Source organism: Bos taurus, chromosome 7, assembly GCF_002263795.3.
Source record: "Bos taurus isolate L1 Dominette 01449 registration number 42190680 breed Hereford chromosome 7, ARS-UCD2.0, whole genome shotgun sequence".
NCBI classification, from domain to species: Eukaryota; Metazoa; Chordata; class Mammalia; order Artiodactyla; family Bovidae; genus Bos; species Bos taurus.
In genome coordinates this window covers 28,334,845-28,341,962 of record NC_037334.1, presented here as the reverse complement: position 1 = coordinate 28,341,962, position 7,118 = coordinate 28,334,845, and the positions used below count along the sequence as shown (strand labels likewise).

Here is a 7,118-nt window from a genome sequence, read left to right as displayed (position 1 = left end):
GAGGGAAGAATTCCTGGAAAGAATTTATTTGTTTAGAAGGACTGGCATATTATCAGAAGCATTTTGAAGACAAAGAAAATTCCTTCTGGTGAAGTGTCCTCTCCAATGTGTTTAAATGGGAAACTATACTTTTCTAAGACAATCATAACACTGAGGACTGAAGGAGGAGCCAATTTTTACTACTTGCACGGGAGATCCCTCTTTTCCTGACAGCTCTGAGTCAAAGAAAGGGTGCCACTATACCAGCAGATAGGTCTCTTTTTGCCTTTCTGTTCTGTTCCACTTGTTCATTTAATCTCAGAGGGGATCTGACAGCTTCCTCCAGCTCCTAAAGCAATTCTTTAGCACTCATTGAAAAGCACAGCAAGAGAGAAGAAAGATGCTAACGGCGGCTTACCTGCAGAAACCTGCTATGAGCTATGTGGGCAACATTCACCTGTTTTCCAAGTGTCTACTGCATAGAATGAGGACTAGAAGTAACAATTTCAACACTCTGTCTTTATGACAGCTCAGCTAATGAATGCAAATGTTCAGCATAACCCATTTACTGGACAGTGGATGATTCATATCATGGGGATGTGTTATAGAAAATGTCAAGTGCTTTTAACTTATGGACTGCATATACAGTTCATGTAGCTCTATTCTTTTCTTCTTGACATACAGAACAGGTGATAGGTATCTCCTCTAGTATATCCTTTGTGGATGGAAAAGACATTTTGACAATCTACATGATTCTGCCTTCAGATAAGCATATTTTTTTGTGCTCACCTGGTAATCAAAAGATTCTTTTCACCCAACTGGACATTTTCTCCAGTGACAATCCAAGGCAGAAGACCTGTTAGAGAAGCTATTTACACAGAGGATTCTGTAACTTAAATAACTTGTAACCATCTCCTTATGAACAGCACCCACACAACTGATCTCCAGAAACCCCCAGTCTTCTGTCCTAATGTCTCAGGCACCGACTGCTCAAGGCTGACCATTTCTGCCTTCTCTGGAGGGCAGGTGTCTGTAAGGACTCAATCTTCCCCATCTACTCACTTGGCCTTTCTGATGAAACCCAAAGCTGTCCTGATGACCACAGAAAAAGAAGAGGCTAATTTAGATTCTGGATTCTAGGACTAATAGAAGTTTTTTCCAAAAGAATATTTTTTGAAGAAGAAAATGCTCTACATTTGCACTAACTTGTATGATAGCTGCCAAGCATAAGTAGCTATCGAGCAAGTGAAGTGTGGGTAGTCTGACAGCATTTGAATTTTTAACTTTATTTTGTTATAGTTAATTTAAATGCTTAATAACCACATTCCCAGGAGTTATCCTACTGGGCACCCGAATAGATGAAAAGTCTTCTAGGCCTCTGTTCTAAGGCTTGAAAAACTTATTTCAGTCCTTAATGGAAACTCTCAACACTGAGGTTTCCCATAAGAATACACCTAGACAGAAACCGCCTTAAAAGATAAATCTGTAGTCTTAGCAGCTAGGCTCTAAGGAATTTGTGTTCATTCCATCTCCAGGATACCAGACCATTCATGCATCTGAGCTGCTGTCCTAATATTAGGTGTTTAGGACTTGAGAGTATATGACTCCAAGAATCCCTATCCTTATTTTAGGTTACCTCCTGGATAAATGGGCTTCCCTGATAGCTCACCTGGTAAAGAATCAGCCTGCAATGCAGGAGACCCCAGTTCGATTTCTGGATCAGGAAAATCCCCTGGAGAAGGGATAGGCTACCCACTCCAGTATTCTTGGGCTTCCCTGGTGGCTCAGATGTTAAAGAATGAGACTACAATGCGGGAGACCTGGGTTCAATCCCTGGGTTGGGAAGATCCCTTGGAAGAGGGCATGGCAACCCACTCTAGTATTCTTGCTGGAGAATCCCCATGGACAGAGAAGCCTAGCAGTCTACAGTCCACAGGGTCACAAAGAGTCAGACATGACTGAGCAACTAAACACACATACACACCTGGATAAATAATGTACTTTGGAGTTGTGCATTACTGGTGTTACACAAAATATTTGATGAAATTTTCTGTATTGGAGAGAAAGAACTCTCCTTCTTTTGGGGGCTTCTGTAGTCATAAGTCAGGGAGGGAAACTGGGAAAGGGAGAGTGAAGGTGGGGGATCCTATCTGAACTGTGCCCCCAGGGCATTTTGGATACATCACTTCCTAGTCATCTTAGTGAATGTGCATCCTGACTGCCTCGTCCCATGTGTCTCTCAAGATAAGAAAGAGCTAGGAGCCAGATATGACTTGCTGTGTGGCTGAATGCCAGTCACTCAGATCTCTTAAGTCAGCACCTTTCCCTCACTGAGATAGACTTGGTTGGTTCATGGGCTCATGGAAAAGGAACAACCCCTGAGTTTTAGAGTCCTGGATTTTCCATGTATGAGGGTAACTCAGCGTACCTGGAGTTAAGTTGAGAGAACCAAATAAAAAAATGGATGTACAATATTATTAAGTATGTTATAAAGAGCAAAAAACCATCTTTCAGATCTATAGGCTATGTGTACTCTCTTTAGGAGCTAAAGTTTGCTTTTTCAGGTCAGCAATATGAGATCTAGGACAGGATGAATAAAGTAGGCTGGAGCCAGGCTGAACGGTACTACTCCTGCTCTCTGCACCCCTTTTGGCCTAGAGTCGAGTCAGTAGTGGTTTATCATGTGGCTTTAGTCATTTAGCTTTATTTAGCTTTATCATGAAAGCTTCAGCTTTCATGGGAGACCCTTCCCCCCTTTTGGAGAAAGAAATAGCAGCCCACTCCAGTATTCTTACCTGGAAAATTCCATGGACAGAGGAGACCAGCAGGTTACAGTCCAGGGGGTCACAAAGTGTTGGCCATGACTCAGTGACTGAGTACATCACCCCTTTGCCTCTATCAACCTCTTCAGACTAGTCTTTACAGCTGTTCCAATTGGTGCTTCAACTGCTTTCGTCCAGATGCCACAGAATTATTCAAGATGAGGACTCATGGGTGACTTTTGCTACTTAGGCTTCAGTGGGCTTGAATCTTTGAATCTTTGGCACAGGGTTTAGGACTTTCCTTGGGGCATAATTGTAGGTGTCCCTGGAGAAGATATCCAAGGCTCTACGAAGTCAATGAAAATGACAATGTAGTACCCTATTCTGATGGTTAAACTGTTTGCATCAAGGGCAAAATCTGCACCTCACAATCAAGTAATGCAGTGTTAGTTGCTCAGTCATGTCTGACTCTTTGCGACCCCATGCATTATAGCTGATGAGGCTCCTCTGTCCACAGAATTCTCCAGGCAAGAAAATACTGGGGTGGGTTGTCATTTCCTTCTCCAGGGCATGACAATCAATCTGAGTTTCAAAGAGATGGAGGAATAAGAGATCAAATTGCCAAAACTTGTTGGATCATGGAGAAAGCAAGGGAGTTCCACAAAATCATTTAATTTGCTTCACTGACTATGCTAAAGCCTATAACTATGTGGATCACAACAAACTGTGGAAAATTCTTAAAGAGATTGGAATACCAGACAGCCTTTACCTATCTCCTGAGAAACTTGTATGTGGGTCAAGAAGCAACAGTTAGAACTGAACATGGATCAACTGACTGGTTCCAAATTGGGAAAGCAGTATGACAAGGTTGTGTATTGTCACCCTGTTTATTGAACTTATATGCAGAGTACATCATGAGAAACACAAGAGAGAATGACTCACAAGCTGGAATCAAGATTGCTAGGAGAAATATCAACAACCTCAGATATGTTGATATAACACTCTAATGGCAAAAAGTGAAGAGGAACTAAAGAGCTTCTTGAAGGTGAAAGAGAAGAGTGAAAAATCTGGCTTGAAATTCAACATTCAAAAAACTAAGATCATGGCATCTAGTCCCATCATTTCATAACAAATACAAGGGGGAAAAATGGAATCGGTGACAGATTTTATTTTTCTGCAGTCCAAAATCACAATGTCTATAGCCATGAAATTAAAGGTGCTTTCTCCTTGGGGGAAAAGCTATAACAAACCTAGACAGTGTATTAAAAAGCAGAGCCATCACTTTGCTGACAAAGGTCCATCTAGTCAAAGTTATGGTTTTTCCAGTAGTCATGTATAGATATGAATAAGAACATAAAGAAGGCTAAGTGTTGAAGAACTGATGCTTTTAAATTGTGGTGTTGAAGAAGATTTTTGAGAATCTTGGACTCTTGGAGTGCAAGGAGATCAAACCAGTCAATCCTAAAGGAAATTAACCCTGAATATTCATTGGAAGGACTGATGCTGAAGCTCCAATACTTTGGCCACCTGATGCTGGGAAAGATTGAAGGCAAAAGGAGAAGGGGGCAGCAGAGGATGAGATAGTTAGGTAGCATCATTATCACAATCACTATCAAATTGGTGGACATGAATTTGAGCAAACTCGGGGAGACAGTGGAGAACAGAGGAGCAGAGGAGCCTGGCCTGCTATGGTCCACGGGGTTGCACAGAGTTTGATATGACTCAGCGAATGAACAACAACAACATCAATATTCCCATCCCCAAGGTACCCACCCACTGGTGATAAGTCATCATCCCAAACCCCTTCCTCCTCCAATACATATATACCCAAACAATGCCTGCTCTATTCTATATCCACAGGCCCTGACTACAATTATAAGTGCAAAAAAAAAAAAAAATCACTGTTTTCAAGAGAAAGTTTCTGTCCATGATCTCCTTCAGAGCGGGGCTGTCATAGAATGAGAGATCTGGCCTCAGCCAGGAATCAATTATCATGATCCAAGGTTTGAATCCAGTTCCCATTTGGTGGCTGGAGAATGACATGCATACTACCTGAAGATATACTCCAAGTCTGTAAAGAGTATGTCCTTCTTCCCTTCTTATCTTTGCCAAAACCTTTCCTCTGTTCCTTGTTTGTTTAGCCTATCCCACTTCAGGAAAGAAGAGCAGAGAAGAGGAATTGCCTTACCACCACTCCCACCGTGGGTCCATAGTGCCCAGTAGATAGCCACGGTTACTATACGTACATATTCACACTCACACAGAGCTGTATGCATCCTTTCTAGTGTTGAGTCAGAAGAGTGTTGAGATAGTCTACGATAAGAGCCACTGAGCATGCATCGCTTTCATTTAGTGGGGAGATAAACAGGCACACAGGAGCCTATCTGGAAATTCTGGGCTTCTTACTGCGGTAGAGTATGTACATGGGTGAAAGGCAGGGAAGTGGTGTACAGCCATATAAAATTTCATTAAGTCTAAGCTAAGAGGCGGGGAACAGGGCCCATCCCCCAGCTTCATTAGGACACAATGGGGCAGCTATTTCCTCCCACGAAGATTCAGGGTCATGGGTTCTTCCGACCTTTCTGAAGTCATACTGAGTCACTCCCAAATTTCCAGTTTCCACTTTTATGATATGCAAAGCTACTTAGTCTCCTACCTCCTAGAATGTAATTAGGGAATTTCTGGCCCTATTATGTCCAAGTAACTCTACTACCATGCAAAGCTGTTCAAGGAGCAGGTCTTGAGATTGCGTCTTTTTTGTTTTCTCACTTTGATAACCCCCTAAAATGCTATTTATACTAACCTTTCAAAGTAAAATTTGTTGAGGGGGATGACAGTATTCTAAAAACTTAATATTTAAGATATATGATATAATCAATCAGGTGCAAACAGTTCTATGAAGTACATTACTATGAAGTGAAATTTACAAAATTGTAATACAGTAGGTAGATTAAACTTTCATATTAATGTTGAAATAAATGAATTGTACATTGTAGGTATCACTGTAACTTGTGCTGCTTGCATAAAATATTTAAATAGGGAACACATTACAATGTTACATCTGAGCATTAAAAAAAAGTCATTCAAATTGAATTGACCCAGTTACACTGACTAGATCTGATTAAATCTGATACATTTATTTATAAAGTAAGTCTGACGTGGATATGAAAAGGCAACAATAGTATCTCACAGAAAGAAAATGTTAAAGTGACATGTCTTAAAAATAATAAAGTAGCATTTTATGAAAAATATATTTTATACTGCTTCAGTTTTAAAATTTAAATTAGGTAGAATTTATAATTTCTCAGTCACACTACCACATTTTAAGTGCTCAATAGCCACATGTGAACAGCACAGGTCTAGAAGAAAGCACGGAGAAGAGTCTTGTGAGAGTTTGGCTGTTACTCCGAACTTGATCCAGAATGGCTACTCTGATCTATGTTGATAAGGAAAATGGAGAACCAGGCATCCATATGGCTCCTAAGGATGGGCTGAAGCTGGGGTCTGTGCCTTCAGTCAAAGCTTTGGATGGGAGATCTCAGGTTTCAACACCATGTGTTGGCAAAATGTTTGATGCTCCACCAGCTTTACCAAAAACTGTGAGAAAGGCTTTGGGAACTGTCAACAGAGCTACAGAAAAATCAGTTAAGATGAATGGACCACTCAAACAGAAACAGACAACTTCCTCTACCAAAAAGATTACTGAGAAGACTGTTAAAGCAAAAAGTTCGGTTCCTGCCTCAGATGACACCTATCCAGAAATAGAAAAATTCTTTCCCTTCAATCCATTAGGTTTTGAGCGTTTTGACCTGCCTGAGGAGCACCAGATCACCCACCTCCCCTTGAATGGAGTTCCTCTCACGATCTTTGATGAGGAGAGGAAGCTTGAGCAGCTATTACATGCGGGCTCCCCTTCGCCTCTGAAAATGCCTCCTCTGCTGTGGGAGTCTAATCTGTTTCAGTCTCCCTCAAGCATTCTGTTGACTCTGGATGTTGAATTGCCACCCGTTTCCTGTGACTTAGATATTTAAATTTCTTAGCACTTTATAGTTTGGGTATGTAGTAATGATTTGTATTAATAAAGCAATTCTTTGTTTAACAGGAAAAAAAAAAAAGAAAGAAAGAAAGAAAGCACGGAGACTAGATTGCCTCATTTATGCCTCCTCTCAGTTGTGTTATGGTGGTAGTCATGGTGGGCAGATGGGAAAGGAAAGATCCCAGAGCTGTTTCTCAAGCTCTAATTCATGATTTCTGATATATAAGAGACAGGAATCATAGTTTTTTGCCATAAAAGGAATGACTGAGTTAAGGTCTTGTTGACTGGATTTCTTTCTTCTAAGCACTTTCCAATGCCTAATGTGTTTCTAGACTATTCTT

General features: G+C 40.9%; 1 pseudogene; it reads left to right on the top strand.

Moving 5' to 3' along the window:
• The first annotated feature begins 6,026 nt into the window (after positions 1–6,026).
• LOC539883 (pituitary tumor-transforming 1 pseudogene) lies at positions 6,027–6,772 on the top strand (annotated as a pseudogene).
• The last annotated feature ends 346 nt before the right edge of the window (positions 6,773–7,118 follow it).